Raw genomic sequence first — 21,091 nt, forward strand, 5'->3', positions numbered from 1 at the left:
CATGAGCAGGGGGTAATGACCTTTACAGCAGTTCATGCCTTTGCCCTGCATCTGGGGAACTTTGGGGAGCTGCTTATAGGGACATAGGCCACACAAACATACAAATCCACATCATGCCAATAGAATACATGCAATGAGACACATGAAGACATACATGTTCAAACACACATATTGTTATTAAGGGACAGACTCACAGATAAAAGTACATATAATCAGTTCTGAGTGATAAAGGCCAAACTTCTTGGTTTGGCATTTAAAGATTCCACCATCTAGCCCTTGCCTATAGCTTCAACCTTTGTTCCCAGGAATTCTGTGCTTCATTGTCACCTGGACATTACTTTGTTCCTCTCCACTTTTGTGCCTGGTCACACTGCATCCCTTGTCCAAAAGGCTACCCTTTTCCACAGATCCAAACCCCACTCATCATTTAAGGCCAGTCCAGTCGCCCCCCTACAAGCCTATTAAGTTTTAACTAATGACCACAGGTCAAAGAAGGCTTCTTCTTTTTCTCTAATCACATATTGTCTGGAACTGGATCATTCACTTAGCACCACTACTTTATATGGTATTTTAATCGCTTCTTGTGCATTGGTAATATGGTTAGGCTAGGTCAGAGGTTGGCAAACTACAGACTTCAGGCCAAATCAGCCCTCAGCATGTTTTTGTATGGCAGCTAGCTAACAAAGGTTTTTATGTTTTTAAATGGTTGGAAAATAAAATAATATTTTGTGACACGGTGAAAATTATATGAAATTCAAGTTTCAGTGTTCCATAAATGGAGCACAACCACTCTCATTCATTCACCTATTATCTATGGCTGCTTCTTTGCTATAGCAGAGCAGCAGAGTATTGTGACGGAGACTGTCAAGCCTGCAAAGCCTAAAAGATTTACTATCTGACCTTTTATAGAAAAAAATGTGCTGATCCCTGGACTACATGGCATTTAAGTCACTTCCCCTAACTTGACTGAAAACTCCTCAAGGGCAGGGATCATGTTTGTTTTTTAAAACTCTCCCATAGCCTATCAAAATCTATGCACAAACTGAAGCTCTATAAATAATCGTTGAAAACATTAATGAAGTGACAAACACCACCAAATACAGACAAATCTATGAAAGATTAAAAATACGCTTGGATACAGACACACCTCCATATTCTCCTCACTTCTAATAACACACACAAACTTAAGAAATCATATAGCGACAAATATGATTTGGAATGGATACAGACACTCTCCTGTTTCGCTCAAGGGTTCTCATCCAAATTTCTGCTGTTCTCGAGAAAGAAAGGCTGGGTGGCTGCGGCAAACAGAAAGATACAAATTTGGAAAGGAAAGAACAAGAGGTGAATATGCTGATCCTTATCTCCCGGGGAGTTTTTCCTTCTGGTTCCCTCTTGGAGCTCATCATTGGGTAGAAGCCCATACAGGGATCTTCCGCCCCTGGAGGTCTCGGTGAAGGAGAGAATTCACAATAGCAAGGGGCAGGTTAGGAGGGTGCTGACTTGTAGAATACAGCTCATGTTCTCCTGCATCTCTAGGACAGTTACAGAGGCGCAGGACTCAGGAATACACACAGATTCATATACATAGGCATCCTTTATAGACACACAGTGACACGCATGTAGAAACAGACACAGATATTAAAACATACATATATAAAATCAGATGTTGGAGGGAGAAATACAGAGAGGCAGCAACTTAGGTGCACTAATATGAATTTGGTGAGCGCCAGGGTTGGGGTCAGGCAGCCAAGGGCATCGCAGTCGCGCACCATCCCACCTCATCCCTTGTCATGCTGTGCATGACAAGTAGAGGGAGGCTCGCCAAAGGGCTGGAATGCTTCACTGGCTGCCCTACCCATCCCCCTCTCGGCTCTGATGCCTTATCACCTCTTCTTCCCTTTCTGCTTCTTGTGGTTCTCCCTCCTCTCCGCCCTTTCAGTCCCACCTCGCTCTTAGTTTTTTTCCCCCTCGCTCTTTACACCGGGGCCCCTCTTGCCTTTCAGTCTTTAGCTCTCCTCCGCAGCTGCTTCCTTGCAGACTGTCCTTGGGGACGAGGGGAGGGGAGCTTGGTGAACTCGGGGAGGAGCCAGGTGGAGGCAACAAGGGAGGGGGTTGGAGGAGAGGCTTCCCAACTTCCACTAGCAGATGCCGGCAAGGAGGCTCCGCCTGCTGCTGCTCTCCTTTCTCCTCCTCTTCCTCCTCCCCCTAAGAACACCACTGAGATATGGCAGCGGCCGAGCTCCTTCACTCACCGAATGGTTCTGAGCTCCTCACATCTAATTCGGGAGCCATCACCTCCTATACACCACGAAAATCCGAAGATATTTAGTTGCTCCCTTGTTTTCAGCAGAGAAAACTATCTCCTAGCCTGAACTGCCTGAGACTCCTTGCACTCAAACATTTTTAGCAACTAATACTAAATCCCGGCCCTATCCATTGTTTCCTACCTCTATCACTTATGGAGCATTCACTGGGAGTCTGTGTGCCAAATATTGTATTAGGTGCTGAAAGATGAAAAGATAAACGAAAAAGACTTCCTGCCTTTGAGGGTCATTGAACACTGATATTTCCTATAGAGTGACCTCAAAAACTCCTTTTACATTTTCATTATATTCGTCAGAGAAAACAGAAAAGCTAGAGATGGCAAGACCACTGCCATGATAACCCCGCCCCAAGCCTCTAGTAGGAGGGGGTGCAGGATTCTGGTATGGAAACACATATGCTGGGCAACATAGCAAACATGAGCCACCCTGGGGACATATGTAAAGTGCTCTCTGAGCAAGAGGCACATCCTTTACTCTGATCTCTACTCTTCTTCCCTGCCCCACCCATACCCTTGCTTTCCTGCATCACCACAGTTACCTCTCTTCTCCTTGCCCTCCCTACCACCCTCCCTATTGCTTACTTTTGTTCTTACACTTGTACATTCCAGCTGCAAACAATAAGAATGCAAGTGAGAAGGAGATAAAACTTTGGCTACACAAAACGAAAAACTTTTGAGTGGCAATGACACTGTCAAGAAAATGAAAAGACAACCCACAGGAGAAAATATTTGCAAATCATATATCTGATAAGGGACTGGTATCGAGAATATAGAAAGAATTTTGCAACTAAATAATAAAAATAACCCAGTTTAAAAAAAAAGGGCAAAAGATTTGAACAGGCACCTCACCAAAAAAAATATACAGATGGAAAATAAGCTTATGAAAAGATGCTCAGTATCAAATGTCACTAAAACAAAACCAAATCAAATCTGTTCCTGTAGAGTCGATTCCCACTCATGGCAACCACATGTGTTACAGAGTAAAACTGCTCCACAGGAGTTTCTTTGCTGTAATCTTAGTGGGAGCACATTGCCAGGCCTTTCTTCCATGGTACCTCTGGGTGGATTTGAACAACAATCTATGGATTAGAAGTCATGCACAAACTGTTTGCAACACCTACGGACCTTCCAAATGTTATTAGGGAATTGCAAATCAAAACCACAATAAAATAACACTTCATGTCTATTGTCATTGTTGTTAGGTGCCATCAGGCTGGTTCCAACTCATAGTGACCCTGTGTACAACAGAAGAAAACACTGCCCGGTCCTGTGCCACCCTCATGATCGTTGTTATACTTGAGCCCATTGTTGCAGCCACTGTGTCAATCCATCTCGTTGAGGTTCCTCCTTTTTTGCCAGCTCTCCACTTTACCAAGCATGATGTCCTTCTACAGGGACTGGTCCCTCCTGATAATGTGTCTGAAGTGTGTGATATGAAGTCTCATCATCCTTGCCTCTAAGCAGCATTCCAGGTGTACTTCCTCCAAGACACATTTGTTCATTCTTTTGACAGTCCATGCTATATTCAATATTATTCACCAACAGCACAACTCAAAGGAATTAATTCTTCTTTCTTCTTTGGTCCTTTATTCACTGTCCAGCTTTTGCATGCATACGTGCCCACTGAAAACAACATGGCCTGGGTCAGGTACATCTTAGTCCTCAAAGCGACATCTTTGCTTTTTAACACTTTTACAACAGATTTGCCCAATGTAATACATCTTTTGATTTTTCTTTTTTTTTTTTAATTTTCATTGTGCTTTCAGTGAAAGTTTACAAATCAAGTCAGTCTCTCACACAAAAACCCATATACACCTTACTGTATACTCCTAATTGCTCTCTCCCTAATGAGACAGCCTGCTCCTTCCCTCCACTCTCTCTATTTGTGTTCATTCTGCCAGCTTCTAACCCCCCTGCCCTCTCATCTACCCTCCAGGCAGGAGATGCCAACATAGTCTCAAGTGTCTATTTGATCCAAAAAGCTCATTCTTCACCAGCATCTTTTTCTATCCCATTGTCCAGTCCAATCCCTATCTGAAGAGTTGGCTTTGGGAATGGTTCCTGTCCTGGGCTAAAAGAAGGCCTGGGGGTCATGACCACCAGGGTCCTTGTAGTCTCAGTCAGACCATTAAGTCTGGTCTTTTTACGAGAATTTGGGGTCTGCATCCCACTGCTCTCCTGCTCCCTCAGAGGCTCTCTGTTGTGTTCCCTGTTAGGGCAGTCATCAGTTGTAGCCGGGCACCATCTAGTTCTTCTGCTCTCAGGCTGATGGAGTCTCTGGTTTATGTCTCTTGGGCTCGTAATTGCCTTCTGTCCTTGGTGTTCTTCAATCTCCTTTGACCCAGGTGGGTTGAGACCAATTGATGCATCTTAGATGGCCGCTTGCTAGCGTTTAAGACCCCAGACTCCACTCTCCAAAGTGGAATGCAGAACGTTTTCTTAAAATACTTTATTATGCCAATTGACTTAGATGTTCCCTGAAACCATGGTCCCCAAACCCCTGCCCCTCCTACGCAGGACTTCTAAGCATTGAGTTTATTCCGGAAACTTCTTCGCTTTTCGTTTAGTCCAGTTATGCTCACCTCGCCTGTATTCTGTGTTGTCTTTCCTTTCACCTAAAGTAGTTCTTAACTACTATCGAATTAGTGAATACCCCTCTCCAACCCCCCCATAACCATCAAAGACTATTTTCTTCTCTATTTAAACTATTTCTTGAGTTCTTATAATTTCACTCAGCATAATGCCTTCCAGGTTCCTCCATGTTATGAAAACTTTCACAGATTCTTCACTGTTCTTTATCGATGTGTAGTATTCCATTGTGTGAATACACCATAATTTATCCATTCACCTGTTCACGGGCACCTTGGTTGCTTCCATCTTTTTGCTATTATAAACAGTGCTGCAGTAAACATGGGTGTGCATGTATCTGTTCCTGTAAAGGCTCTTATTTCTCTAGGTTATATTCCAAGGAGTGGGATTGGTGGATCGTATGGTAGCTCTATTTCTAGCTTTTTAAGGAAGCGCCAAATTGATTTCCAAAGTTGTTGTACCATTTGACATTCCCACCAGCAGTATATAAGTGTTCCAGTCTCTCCACAGCCTCTCCAACATTTATCATTTTGTGTTTTTTAGATTAATGCCAGCCTTGTTGGAGTGAGATGAAATCTCATTGTAGTTTTGATCTGCATTTCTCTAATGGCTAATGATCATGAACATTTCCTCATGTATCTGTTAGCTTCATGAATGTCTTCTTTAGTGAAGTGTCTATTCATATCTTTTGCCCACTTTTTAATTGGGTTGTCTTTTTGTAGTTGAGTTTTTGCAGTATCACGTAGATTTTAGAGATCAGGCGCTGATCGGAAGTGTCATAGCTAAAAACTTTTTCCCAGTCTGTAGGTAGTCTTTTTACTCTTTTGGTGAAGTCTTTGCATGAGTATAGGTGTTTGATTTTTAGGAGCTTCCAGTTATCTAGTTTTTCTCCTGCATTGTTAGTAATGTTTTGTGTACTGTTTATGCCATGTATTAGGGCTCCTAGCATTGTCCTATTTTTTCTTCCATGATCTTTATTGTTTTAGATTTTATATTTAGGTCTTTGATCCATTTTGAGTTCGTTTTTGTGCATGGTGTGAGGTGTGGGTCTTGTTTTATTGTTTTGCAGACAGATATCCAGTTACGCCAGCACCATTTGTTAAAAAGACTGTCTTTTCCCCATTTAACTGATTTGGGGCCTTTGTCAAATATCAATTGGTCATATGTGGATAGATTTATGTCTGGATTCTCAGTTCTGTTCCGACTACTATGGCGGTATAATAGGTTCTAAAATCAGGTAGAGTGAGACCTCCCACTTTGGTCTTCTTTTTCGGTAATGCTTTACTTATCCGGGGCCTCTTTCCCTTCCATATGAATTTGGTGATTTGTTTCTCCATCTCATTAAAAAATGTTGGAATTTGGATTGCAATTGCATTAAATCTAAAGATGGCTTTTGGTAGAATAGACATTTTTACAATGTTAAGTCTTCCTATCCATGAGCAAAGTATGTTTCTACATTTATGTAGGTCTCTTTTGGTTTCTTGCAGAAGTGTTTTGCAGTTTTCTTTGTATAAGTCTTTTACATCTCTAGTAAGATTTATTCCTAATTATTTTATCTTCTTGGGGGTTACTGTAAATGGTATTGATTTGGTGATTTCCTCTTTGATGTTCTTTTTGTCGGTGTAGAGGAATCCAACTGATTTTTGTATGTTTATCTTGTATCGTGATACTCTGCTGAACTCTTGGTTTCAGTAGTTTTCTTCAGGATTCCTTAGGGTTTTCTGTGTATAAGATCATGTCATGTACAAATAGAGATATTCATACTTTTTCCTTGCCAATCTGGATGCCCTTTATTTCTTTATCTAGCCTAATTGCTCTGGTTAGGACCTCCAGCACAATGTTGAATAAGAGCGGTGATAAAGGGCATCCTTGTCTGGTTCCTGATCTGAAGGGGAATGCTTTCAGGCTCTCTTCATTTAGGATGATGTTGGCTATTGGCTTTGTATAAATGCCCTTTATTATGTTGAGGAATTTTCCTTCTACTCCTGTTCTGCTGAGAGTTTTTATCATGAATGGCTGTTGAACTTTGTCAAATGCCTTTTCTGCATCAATTGATAAAATCATGTGATTCTTGTCTTTCGTTTTATTCATATGATGGATTACATTAATTGTTTTTCTAATGTTGAGCCATCCCTGCAAAGCTGGTATGAATCCCACTTGGTCATGGTGAATTCTTTTTTGATATGTCCTTGAATTCTATTGCCTAGAATTTTGTTGAGGATTTTTGCATCTGAGTTCATGAGAGACATAGGTTTATAATTTTCTTTTTTTGTGGTATCTTTACCTGGTTTTGGTATCAGGGATATGCTGGCTTCATAGAATGAGTTTGGGAGTATTTCGTCCTTTTCTATGCTCTGAAATCCCTTTAGTAGTAGTAGTGTTAACTCTTCTCTGAAAGTTTGGTAGAACTCTGCAGTGAAGCCATCCAGGCCAGGGCTTTTTGTTGTTGTTGTTGTTGTTGGGATTTTTTTGATTACCTTTGCAATCTCTTCTTTTGTTACGGGTCTATTTAGTTGTTCTACCTTTGTTTCTGTTACTTTAGGTAGGTACTGTGTTTCTAGGAATTCATCCATTTCTTCTAGGTTTTCAAATTTGTTAGAGTACAATTTTTCATAGTAATCTGATATGATTCTTTTAGTATCAGTTGGGTCTGTTGTAATATCGCCCATCTCATTTCTTATTCGGGTTATTTGCTTCCGCTCCTGTTTTTCTTTTGTCAGTTTGGCCCGTGGTTTATCAATTTCGTTGATTTTTTCAAAAAACCAGCTTTTGGTCTTGTTAATTCTTTCAATTGTTTTTCTGTTTTCTAATTCATTTAGTTCTGCTCTAATTTTTATTATTTGTTTTCCTCTGGTGCCTGAGGTTTTCTTTTGTTGCTCTCTTTCTATTTGTTCAAGTTGTAGGGATAATTCTTTGATTTTGGCCCTTTCTTCTTTTTGTATGTGTGCATTTATTGATATAAATTGGTCTCTGAGCACTGCTTTCGCTGTACCCCAGAGGTTCTGATAGGAAGTGTTTTCATTCTCATTGGATTCTATGAATTTCTTTATTCCATCCTTAATGTCTTCTATAATCCATTCTTTTTTCAGTTTCCAAGTGTTTGATTTCTTTTCCCTGCTTTTCCTGCTATCGATTTCCACTTTTATGGCCTTAGGTTCAGAGAAGATGCTTTGTAATATTTCAATGTTTTGGATTTTGCTAAGGCTTGCTTTATGACCTAATATGTGGTCTATTCTAGAGAATGTTCCATGTGCACTAGAAAAGGAAGTATTCTTGGTTGCCGTTGGGTGGAGAGTTCTACATATGTCTGTGAGGTCAAGTTGGTTGATTGTGGCATTTAGATCTTCCATGTCTTTATTGAATCTTTTGATTTCTTGACTGCTGCTTCGATTGGTGTTGATTGTGGATCCAAGTAAAATGAAATCCTTGACATCTTCAATCTTTTCTCCATGTATCACTGTTGCTTATTGGTCCAGTTGTGAGGATTTTTGTTTTCTTTATGTTGAGGTGTAATCCATACTGAAGGCTCTGGTCCTTCATATTCATCACTAAGTGCTTCAAGTCTTCTTCACTTTCAGCAAGCAAGGTTGTGTCATCTGCTTAATGCAGGTTGTTACTAAGTCTTCCTCCAAACCTGATGCCCCATTCTTTTTTATACAGTGCAGCTTCTCAGATTATTTGGTCAGTACACAGAATGAATAAATATGGTGAAAGGATACAACCCTGACACACACCCCTCCTGACTTTAAACCACGCAATATCTCCTTATTCTGTTTAAACAATTGCCTCTTTATCTATGTACAAGTTCCTCGTGAGCAAAATTACGTGTGCTGGGATTCCCTTTCTTTGCAATGTTATCCAAAATTTGTTATGATCCACACAGTAGAATGTCTTTGGATAGTCATTAAAACACAAGGAAACATCTTTCTGGTATTCTCTGCTTTCAGCCAGGATATATCTCACATCTGCAATGATATCCCTGGTTCCATATCCTCTTCTAAATCCAGCTTGAACTTCTGGCAGTTCCCTGTCTATGTACTGCTGCAACCGCTTTTGAATTATCTTCAGCAAAATTTTTCTTGCCCTGTGGTATTAATAACATTTGATAATTTTTGAATTTGGTTGGATCACTTCCTTGGGAATAGGCATAAATATGGATCTGTTCCAGTTGGTTGGGAACGTAGCTCTCTTCCAAGTTTCTTGCCATAGACGAGTGAGCATTCCAGTGCTGCATCTGTTTGTTGACAACATCTCAATTGGTATTCTGTCAATTCCTGGAGCCTTGTTTTTCTCCAATGCCTTCAGTGCAGCTTGGACTTTTCCTTCAGTACCATCTGTTCTTGATCATATGCTACCTCCTGAAGTGGCTGAATGTCCACCAATTCTTTTTGTTATAGTGACTCTGTATATTCCTTCTATCTTCTTTTGATGCTTCCTGGGTCATTTAATATTTGCCCCATAGAATCCTTCAATTCTGCAACTCGAGGACTGAATTTTTTCTTCAGTTCTTTCAGCTTGAGAAATGTTGAGCCTGTTCTTCCCTTTTGGCTTTCTAACTCCAGGTCTTTGCACATGTCATTACAATATTTTGTCCTCTCGAACCACCCTTTTAAATCTTCTGATCAGCCCTTTTACTTCATCATTTCTTCCTTTTGCTTTACCTACTGAACCTTCAAGAACAAGTTTCAGAGTCTCTTCTGACATCCATTTTGTTCTTTCCTTTCTTTTTAATGACCATTTGCTTTTTTTATATATGATGCCCTTGATGCCGTTCCACAAATTGTCTGGTCTTCGGTCATTAGTGTTCAATGTGTCAAATATATTCTTGAAATGGTCTCTAAACTCAGGTGGAATATACTAAAGGTCGTACTTTGGTTCTTGTGGACTTGTTCTAATTTTCTTCAGCTTCAAGGTGACCTTGCATATGAGCAATTGATGGTCTGTTCCACAGTTGGCCCCTGGCCTTGTTCTGACTGATGATATTGAGTTTTTCCATCATCTCTTTCCACAGATGTAGTTGATTTGATTCCTGTGTATTTCATCCGGCGAGGTCCATGTGTATAGTCACTGTTTATGTTGTTAAAAAAAAGGTATTTGCAATTAAGAAGTTGTTGGTCTTGCAAAATTCTATCATGCGATCTCTGGCATCGTTTCTATCACCAAAGCCATATTTTCCAATTACTGAGCATTCTTCTTTGTTTCCAACTTTCACATCCCAATCACCAGTAATTATCAATGCATCCTGATTGCACGTTTGATCAATTTCAGACTGCAGAATTTGGTAAAAATTTTCAATTTTTTCATCTTTGGCCTTAGTGGTTGGCATATAAATTTGAGTAATAATCATATTAACTGGTATTCCTTATAGGCATACGGATATTATTCTATCACTAACGGCATTATACTTCAGGATAGACTTTGAAATGTTCTTTTTGACAATAAATGCAAAGTCATCCCTCTTCAAGTTGTCATTCCCAGCATAGTAGACAATATGATTGTCTGATTCAAAATGGCCAATACCAGTCCATTTCAGCTCACTAACGTCTAGGATATTGACGTTTATGTGTTCTATGTCCTTTTTTTTTTTTTTTTGTACTTTATGTGAAAGTTTACAGCTCAAGTTAGTTTCTCATGCAAAAATTTATACACACATTGTTATGTGACCCTAGTTGCTATCCCATAATGTGACAGCATACCCCTCCTTTCCACCCCCGATTTCCTGTGTCCATTCAACCAGCTCCTATCCCTTTCGGCCTTCTCATTGTACCTCCAGACAGGAGCTGCCCATTTAGTCTCGTGTATCTATTTGAACTAAGAAGCACACTCTTCACAAGTATCATTTTATGTCTTAAAGTCCAGTCTAATCTTTGTCTGAAGAATTGCCTTCGGGAATGGATTTATTTCTGGGTTAACAGAGTCTGAGTTAACAGGGGACCATGTTTTCTGGGGTTCCTGTAGTCTCAATCAGACCATTAAGTCTGGTCTTTTTATTACAATTTCAGTTCTGCACTCCACTTTTCTCCTGGTCCATCAGGGACTCTCTTTTATGTTCCCTGTCAGGACGGTCATTGCTGGTAGCCAGGCACCATCTAGTTCTTTTGGTCTCAGGCTGATGGAGTCTCTGGTTTATGTGGCCCTTTTTGTCTCTTGGGCTAGTATTTTCCTTGTGTCTTTGGTGTTCTTCATCCTCCTTTGCTTCAGGTAGGTTGGGACCAATTGATGCAAATTAGGTGGTCGCTTTCTAGCTCTTAGGACCCCAGACGCCACACACCAAAGTATGATGCAAAGCATTTTCTTAATAAACTTTGTTATGCCAATTGACCTAGATGTCCCCTGAAACCATGGTCCCCAGACCCCCGCCTGTGCTACTCTGTCCCTCAAAGTGTTTGGTTGTGTTCAGGAAACTTCTTAGCTTTTGGTTTAGTCCAGTTGTGCTGACTTCCCCTGTATTTGTGTTGTCCTTCCCTTCACCTAAGATAATTCTTGTCTACTATCTGGTTAGGTTTGTTATGAGTCAGAATCAACTCGACGGCACACAGTTTTGTTTTTTTTTTGTTTGTTTGTTTCTAGTTAGTGAATTCCCTTCTCCCTCCCTCCCCACCCTCATAAGCATCAAAGAATGTTTTCTTCTGTGTTTAAACCTTTTTTTGAGTTTTTTATAATAGTGGTCTCATACAATATTTGTTCTTGTGCAACTAATTTCACTCAGCGTAATGTCTTCCAGATTCATCCATATTATGTTTCTCGGATTCATTGTTGTTCTTTATCATTGGGTAGGATCCCATTGTGTGAATATACCATAATTTGTTTATCCATTCATTTGTTGATGGGCACCTAGTTTGTTTCCATCTTTTTGCTACTGTGAGCAGTGCTGCAATGAACATGGGTGTGCATATGTCTATTTGTGTGATGGTTCTTATTTCTCTAGGATATATTCCGAGGACTGGGATTGCTGGATCCTATGGTACTTCTATTTCCAGCATGTTAAGAAAGCACCAGATCGATTTCCAAAGTGGTTGTACCATTTTACATTCCCATCAGCAGTGTATAAGTGTTCTAGTGTCCCCACAACCTCTCCAACATTTATTATTTTGTGTCTTTTGGATTAATGCTAGCCTTGTTGGGGTGAGATGCTATCACATTGTAGTTTCAATTTGCATTTCTCTAATGGCTAATGATCTTGAGCATTTCCTCATAGATCTTAGCTGCCTGAATGTCTTCCTTGGTGAAATGTCTGTTCATATCTTTGGCCCATTTTTTAATTGAGTTGTCTTTTTGCTGTTGAAGTTTTGCAGTATCTTGTAGATTTTAGAGATTAGGCCTTGGTCAGATGTATCATAGCCAAAATTTTTTTTCCCAGTCTGTAGGTTGTCTTTTTATTCTTTTGGTGAGCATAAGTGTTTGATTTTTAGGAGCTCCCAGTTATCTAGTTTCTCTTCTGGTGTTTGTGCATTGTTAGTTATGTTTTGTATTCTGTTTATGCCATGTATTAGGGCTTCTAGCATTGTCCATATTTTTTCTTCCATAATCTTTATCATTTTAGATTATATATTTAGGTCTTTGATCCATTTTGAGATAGTTTTTGTGCATGGTGTGAGGTATGGGTCTCCTTTTTTTTTTGCAGACGGATAACCAGTTACGTGGTTAAGTGCTACGGCTGCTAACCAAAAGGTGCTCCTTGGAAACTTGATGGGACAGTTCTACTCTGTCCTATAGGGTCGCTATGAGTCAGAATTGACTCTACGGCAACGGGTTTGGTTTTTTTGGATTTATCCGGTTATGCCAGGACCATTTGTTAAAGAGACTGTCTTTTCCCGGTTTAATAGACTTTGGGCCTTTGTCAAATATCAGCTGCTCACAGGTGGATGAGTTTACATCTGGATTCTTAATTCTGTTCCATTGATCTATGTATCTGTTGTTGTACCAGTACCAGGCTGTTTTGACTACTGTGGTGGTACAATAGACTCTAAAATCAGGTAGTGTAAAGCCTCCCACTTTGCTCTTCTTCAGTAATGCTTTACTTACCCAGGGCCTCTTCCCTTTCCATATGAAGTTCGTGATTTGTTTCTCCATCTCTTTAAAAACCATTTCATTTTTTATGATTTCCAATTTTCTTACATTCATACTTCATACATTCCACGTTCCATTAATGGGTGTTTGCAGCTGTTTCTTCTCCTTTTAAGTCATGCCATACCAGGAAATGAAGGTCTCAAAAGCTTGTCTCCATCCATGTCCTTAAGGTCAACCCTACTTTGAGGAGGCAGCTCTTTCCCAATCCTATTTTGAGTGCCTTTTAACCTGAGGGGCTCATCTTCCGGCACTATATCAGACAATGTCCCACTGCTATTCATAAGGTTTTCACTGGCTAATTCTTTTCAGAAGTAAACCACTGGGTTCTTCTTCCTACTCTTAGCCTGGAAGCTCAGCTGAAACCTGTCCACCATGGGTGACCCTGCTGGTATTTGAATACTGGTGGCGTTGCTTCCAGCATCACAGCAACATGCAAGCTCCCACAGTATGACAAACTGACAGAAGTGTGGCGGATGTAACACGCAACATGCAAACCCCTACAGTAGGACAAACTGACACATGCATGGATCTGGGATATAACTGAATAAATCGGTAACAATTCACAATTGTAATGTATCAAACTTGTGTAACATGAATGTTTTAGTAGAGAGTAAATGAAGTAACAGTAATTAAACAAAAAAAAAGGGACCTGGATGGTAAGAATTTGACAGTGTTTATTCAGGACTGTTTAAGGGAAAGTTATCAGGGGATGCAAATATTCCAGCACTACAGAAATTGATGCTATGATGAGATAGGGATTAAAAAAAAATCAGTTGCCATTGAGGCAACCCCATGTGTGTCAGTACAGCTGTGCTCTACAGGGTTTTCAATGGCTAGAATCTTTTGGAAGCAGACTGCCAGGTGTTTCTTCCAAGGTGCCTTTGGGTGGGTTCACACAACCAACCATTCAGTTAGTAATTGAGCGCTTCACTGTTGTGCCACCCAGGAGCTCCTGAAACAGGGATATCTCCTTAAAAGTGAATCCTAAACTCCAAGGCCGTAATTTCCCCTTCTCCTAATTTTCTGTCCACTGAGCAACTTTTTTATTTCAAATATAGTTTTCCAGGAACGTTAATAGTTGGAAGGTGTACTCTAGCTAGCTATGGTTGACCTATCTTATGAATCAAAAATTGGATGCATAATATGATGATAGACTGATGATGGGAGAGAACATCTGAAATCTGGGCAATTCTAGAAAATATGGTATATATCTTATCCCCATCCTTCTAACAGGAGAAGCCTGAGAAGTATCCTTCAGGGCATGTCAGGGCCTCGGTGCATGAGGCCTGCAGGTGAACACAGTATGGTGACAGAGGAAGTGTGGGTTGACAGAGGCGTCTAAATATTGTCATACGAGCTAGTGCACCTAAGGCAAGCCTGAGGAGTGAGGCGCACAGCTCATTGCTTAGAGGAGCAGGGATCATAGGCGAAGCAGCAGGATGGACAGTCAAACAAGGGACAGTGCCAAAAACTTCTTGAGGCAGCCATTCTAAGCCAGCAGTTGTATTTATATTCATTCCAAGTTTATTTTCATTGCTTGTCTGGTTTAATGGGGCTGGAAAAGGACACCCTGGGCACTTGCGCCAGAGGAGAAAGCTGAAGTGTCCTGGGTTTACACTGAAGAGTTTAGGGTCCTCTGACAGGCTTCTTAAGAGAGCAGTAAGCTCTGGTTTATGTCCCTACCAATAATTCAAATATATCAATTACCTATGGTATTGCTGGGAATCTAGAACTTTGTCCAAAATAAACTCAGATTTCTTCAGTTGTTGAGGGTGATAGTTAGAATTCAGGGTCTAGGGTAGCTGGACTTGGCAAGGAGTGAGGAAAAAAGGATTCAACGTAAGAAGAGAGTCAGTTGAATCCAGAAGGCCATAGAGTTAAAGACCACAATTTCCCTACCTTCTATTACCTGCTGGCAGTCTTTCTATTTTCAGGAAGTCAGATAAAGATGCTCCGTCCAGAGTAGATTCAAATGGTTATCTCCCCTTTTATGTCATACCCTGATACCCAACACTGAAAAGCATATTTTTTATACTGGTCCTCAGTGCACAGGAAGGCATTTAGAATGTTCTCTTAAGATTCCCAGACCTCTCTAGGTACAAGCCAGCTTTTGGGGTTTTGGCATGAAGTCCAAGCAAACAGTAAGGGCAAAAATTACAATTATTATGAAAGAAGGCATTTCGGGAGAAGAAATGTAGGAGGATGTTTAACGAGCAGCTAGATAAGTAGTCCACTTGAATAGAACAGCTGAGGTATTACAAGTTCCTGGTTGATACGTTCTGTCTGACCATCAACCCTTTAAGTAGTGCACAGGTACGTGAAACACATGCAGAGCTTTGAACAATGCCCTCCAAATCAGGACAAAACTAGACATTGCTGCCAGGCAGTTGAGTAGTTCAGGAAGATAGAAGATCTCTTTGACCAATGATTACCAGAGGCTGGCCTATATAGGGGGCAACAAGGATGTTGTATGCCATGTTACTGCATCTATTTGCTACCAGTAGGATGTTGTTATGTCTATGGAATGGTTACAGATCTATATTAAAGCCACTGTAATGTTAGTGATGCTGTACCAGGACATTTAGGAATAAGAATTAGGTTAGGCAGACACCCAGGTATGACTCTAACCCAGGAGAACAGGAAATAGCACACTACAGATGACATACTGATTCAACAAATACTGAACACCTATTCCATATTAGGGACTGTTCTAGGTTCAAAGGAACCCAGGATTGAAAAGAAAAACTCCCTGTCCTCATGAAGCTTACATTTGAATGAGGAAAGCAGACAATGAAAAAAGCGGTCATAAGTGTTATGAAGGAAAAAAAAGCAGGACAAAGAAATAGATTAACAAAGGTATTATCTTACATAGCGTGACCAGAAAAACCTGGCCAAGGGGATGATATGTAATAAGAGGTCTGAACTAACGAGGGAGAAAACCATGCTAAGATCTGGAAGGATAGCTTTCAGATAGGGAGAAGAGAAAATGCAAAAGTGAGGCAGGAACAAGTTAAGAATGCCATATTAGAGGGCCACCAAGATTCCCTTTGGACTAGAATCAGAATAGTAAATGGGCTGCAATGACTTGCTAGGTTGATGTTGTGAAACATTTGTGGCACTTGGGTATGGGTCTCTCTCTGGATTGAAACTGACCAAAACAGTCTAAACACTATTGGCAGCTTGATTTAACTTTAGGAAAGCTTCTTATCTACCCAACCATACTCTCTTCCCCAGCCCTTACATTATCCGGAGTCCATTATTTCCTTCTCCCTCTTCCCTGGCCCTTTCAAAACCCAGGTAGTCTAATCACAGCAAAAGAAAGCATCCTAAGCCAAACAGACCTAATTGCAAACTTGGTAAATCACTCACCCATTCTCAGGCCAGTGATTAGTCCCCCTTAATATGGTTTAGTGAGTTTCCACTTAAAGACCCTGTGGCCCTTTGTTTCAGAGGAGTTCAGTTCAGACTTAGTTCTGGCCTCTCTCCTCTATTGCAGTACAATTAGAATAAAGTCATCCCTCCCTGTTTAACATTGTCTGGTGCAAGTTCTTTGGCAAAACAAATACCTATCTGACCTTCCCACTTCTGCACAACCTCTGGATCTCATCTAGACACTACCTGACTAATATATCATTTATCATCAGTTTTCCCCACTAAAATGTAAGCTCCATGAGGACAGATCCAGGGTTTGAGCGTAAAACCATTGTCTGCAAGCATCTTTAGCTCTAGCTGGGATAGGATGACCTCCGGAGAGAGAGGGAGTATGTTCCATACTGGAACAGCCTCCACTAGCCACTAACATTAAAGTTTCTGACACAGGGTACCTGTCTGGCTATTTCACCTCATCTAATAATATGAGCTGGAATCGACTCAAGAGCACTAGGTTTTTTTTTGGGTAACATAGGCAGGCTGAGTTTCTGGATATGTCTTAGTTGGTTGAAGTCAATGATTCTAAGCTCCAGACCAGCAGAAGCATAATCTGGAAACTTATTAGAAATGCAAACACTTGAGCATCACCCCAGACCTACAGAATCAGAAACTCTGAGAGTGGGACCAAGCAACCTGTGTTGTAACAAGCCCTCCAGGTAATTCCGAGGCTTGCTAAAGTTTAAGCACCATTGTTCTAAGCTGTGGAGGTCCAAGAACAGCATTTCTTAAAGAATGGCCTGCATGACTCAAAGCCTGGATGGCTTCCATGGGCTCATTTATGTCAACTAGGATCAGTTTCTTGAGAAAACTAGCTCAGGTAAGAAGCCACAGGTGACAAGATGACCCCTACTTCAGGTTAAAGGTACACTTTCAAGTTTTGCTTAGGGCAGAGGTAAAAAACAAACAAAAAAACTCTTCAGCTGAAGTATGCAGCCTCAGTCTTGGACAAGATAAACTTTTTCTTTCCTTGAAAAAGTAAGCTTTGTGGGATATTAGATATAATCATTGTGTAAGACAATCCTGGGAGTCTTCCGCTTTAGATCCACTAACACTTTATCGCGCATAAGGAAGAAGCATTAGCTGTTTAGTAAGTATATGGTCTAAGCAATATAACTCTAGGCTCTTAAATACTTTTTCCCAGACAGAGTAGGATGGCCCAAGAGGATATAAAAGATCGTCTCTATTAATGGAAGATGACAGAAGTGTACCACAGGTCCACTCGTATCCTTGCATTTTTAACTGGCCAAATAGCATCTGCAAGGCTATTTTTTCCCACTCAATGTTCTTCCCAATTTAGCTGAAGTTATAAGAGCCCTGAAAGGTTCAGTTTCATGAGACTCCAGTTTTGTGAAGCAGGACCTACAAGTCTGGGATCTCACGAAGTCAGTGTTGAATAGTGACTGCGTTCTTGGTAGAGGTGGAGCTCCCACTGATTTTCCTTCAGCAAGAGTACAGTCCTTGGATTGCTACAAAATAATAGTGTCTACATGTGGAGGATCTTGTCTCTAACACAAAAAGCAAGCACACCTGCTTGGAAGAAACTTGGGCTCTGGGCAGCAGTCATTATCTATACCTATCAGTCACACAATCAACGTTGGGGTAACTCTGCATCCTAGTCTGCATAAACTACCTGAGTGTAAACGTTCTTGTCAAAGGAACAGAAAGAGTAGCAGGGGGCATGGACAATGCTGGTGGCAGATAGCCTAGATGAAGCGAAGAATATGATACCAAGGTCTTATGCTTCCAGGGAGAAGCTGTAGGCACAGGGGGCAGATAGGTGAGAAATTAATCTCTTGACATGCTCCCCCATTTGCAGCTCAGTAAGAAGTGGTCTCAAGAGTTACTGGTTACCAGTGCCAAGATGGCAGAATAGACAAAGATGCTTCCAGCAAGCCCGCTTTACAACAAAGACCTGAAAAAACAAGTGAAACGAGTATATTTGTGACAAGCTGGGAGCCCTGAGCTTCAAAGGCAAGCTTAGAAAATGAACAGAGGGGCCGGGGGAGGAAGAGACTGTTCAGAAGAGGAGAGGAGTTACCAGACCTGAATTGTAGGGAACCCTCAGGCACCATTCCCAGAGCTTCCAGCCTTCAGCCGCAGTTTCCTCAGGGAGAAGCAGCCAGCCACACAGCCTACTCACACCTCCGGAACCTGAGAATGGTGCTCTTGGCAAAAGCTAAGTACCTGCATATATTTTACTGTGCCCCCCCCAACCCCAAGCTGCCTTCAGAGGCTGAATTCCCTGGGCCTGACATAGGCACTGTTGAGCACATAGAGCCATCCTCCTGGCCTTGGGGAAGGAAAAAATTTGCAATTGGGGGAAAAGATAATTTTCTAGCTCCACTAACCGGGGGAGCACAGGACAGAAATGGCTCCTGTAGAGGCATAAACCGTCCGTGGACCTTGAGCACCTTTCCCTTCTGCATGGACCTGTGTGGGCCTATTTCGGGAGAAAAGGCCCTTGTTGGCAGACTCCACCCGTTTCAGCTGTATGGAGGAAAGGTGGGTGTTTGATGTTTGACATTGCTTTGCCTATTAAACAAGGTCCTCACCCACCCACATCAGGGATCTAAGGACTAGTAGCTCCATTCAGGTCACCCAGCCACCCATGACAGGGGTCCAAAGATAACTTGTACCTCCCGGTCCTTACAATTTAAAACTTTGGGTGCCCATGGTCCGTCTGCAGAGCCCACCCACCTGCACGCTCTAGGGAACAGGGACACGCTTTCCTCAGAGACACTCAGGGGTCAGTTCTCAGCCCCCTGCCTTGTTCAGAGCGTGACCCCCTGCTGCAATCAGATACCGGTATATACGCCAATCACCCCTGCCCTTTTAAGACTGTAGGACAGAGCCTGTAACACACAGGCCTGTAACACAAAAATATAGCCTGCCAAGAATAATATATCCAGCAAAACTGTCTCTTAAATATGAAGGTGAAATTAAGATATTTCCAGATAAACATAAGTTTAGGAAATTTGTAAAAACCAAACCAAAACTACAAAAAATACTAAAGAGAGTTCTTTGGTTAGAAAATCAATAATATCAGGTATCAACCCAAGACTGGAACACTGGGCAGAGCAACCAGAAGTCAACCCAGACAGGGAAATCCAAAAAAACAAAGCAAGATTATATTTAAAAAAAAAAAAAAGCCCCAAACAGGGTACCAGCGATGTTATTATATAAAAGAAGACAACATTAAAATAATAAAGAGGGACTAAGAAATGTAATCATACACCTTCCATATGGAGAGGAACATATGGCGATACAAAGAAATAAAAGTTAGGTTTAAATGTAGAAAAATAGGGTAAATGATAAGGTAAGCACAAAGGAGACAAGGTATCCTCTTCATCAAAATAAAATACAAGAAAAAAATAGAGACTCAGCAGAAACAAAATCCACAACAACAAATATGACGAAAGGACAATATATAATCTACTCAGCACATAAAATTAAGTGGGGAAAAGAAACTGTCAACAACACACAAAAAAAGACATCAAAATGATAGCACTAAATTCATAAAAAAAAAAATGCATACCTATCCATAATTACCCTAAATGTAACTGGACTAAATGTACCAATAAAGAGACAGAGACTGGCAGAATGGATTAAAAAAAAGATCCATCTATATGCTGCCTACAAGAGACACACCTTAGACTTAGAGACACAAACAAACTAAAACCCAAAGGATGGAAAAAAACCAACAAGCAAACAACAATCAAAAAACAGCAGGAGTAGCAATATTAATTTCTGACAAAATAGACTTTAAAGTTAAATCCATCATAAAGGATAAGGAAAGACACTATATAATGATTAAACGGACAACACACCAAGAAGATATAACCATGTTAAATATTTATGCACCCAATGACAGGGCTGCAAGATACATAAAACAAACTCTATCAGCATTGAAAACTGATATAGACAGCTCCACGATAATAGTAGGAGAATTCAACACACCACTTTCAGTGAAGGACAGGACATCCAGAAAGAAGCTCAATAAAGACACGGAATATCTAAATGCCACAATCAACCAACTTGACCTCACAGATATATACAGAACACTCTATCCGACAGCAGCCAAGTATACTTTCTTTTCTAGTATACATGGAACATTCTCTAGACCAGACCACATATTAGGTCATAAAGCAAGCCTTAGCAAAATCCAAAACACTGAAATATTACAAAGCATCTTCTCTGAACATAAGGCCATAAAAGTGGAAATCGATAACAGGAAAAGCAGGGAAAAGAAATCAAACACTTGGAAACTAAACAACACCCTGCTCAAAAAAGAGTGGATTATAGAAGACATTAAGGATGGAATAAAGAAATTTGTAGGATCCAATGAGGATGAAAACACTTCCTATCAGAACCTTTGGGACACAGCAAAAGCAGTGCTCAGAGGTCAATTTATATCAATAAATGCACACATACAAAAAGAAGAAAGGGCCAAAATCAAAGAATTATCCCTGCAACTTGAACAAATAGAAAGAGAGCAACAAAAGAAAACCTCAGGCACCAGAGAAAAACAAATAGTAAAAATAAGAATAGAACTAAATGAACTAGAAAACAGAAAAACAGTTGAAAGAATTAACAAAACCAAAAGCTGGTTTTTTGAAAAAATCAACAAAATTGATAAACCACGGGCCAAACTGACAGAAGAAAAACAGGAGCGGAAGC

General features: G+C 40.7%; 1 protein-coding gene across 3 annotated transcripts in view; it reads right to left on the reverse strand.

The window, feature by feature from the left end:
• The window catches only part of PFKM (phosphofructokinase, muscle), a 57,545-nt gene that overhangs the window by 24,814 nt on the left and 11,640 nt on the right, over window positions 1–21,091 (reverse strand). The window contains exon 1 of one of the 3 annotated variants that reach the window (XM_010596166.3): window positions 2,000–2,101. The exons of 1 other annotated variant lie outside the window; for it this stretch is intronic. The gene's annotated coding sequence lies outside the window, so the exon portion shown is untranslated. Of the gene's footprint in view, window positions 1–1,999; window positions 2,103–21,091 lie in introns of those variants that run through there. One more of the 3 variants, XM_064284319.1, reaches the window with a different exon arrangement.

This window comes from Loxodonta africana, chromosome 4 (assembly GCF_030014295.1).
Source record: "Loxodonta africana isolate mLoxAfr1 chromosome 4, mLoxAfr1.hap2, whole genome shotgun sequence".
In the NCBI taxonomy this organism is placed as follows: domain Eukaryota; kingdom Metazoa; phylum Chordata; class Mammalia; order Proboscidea; family Elephantidae; genus Loxodonta; species Loxodonta africana.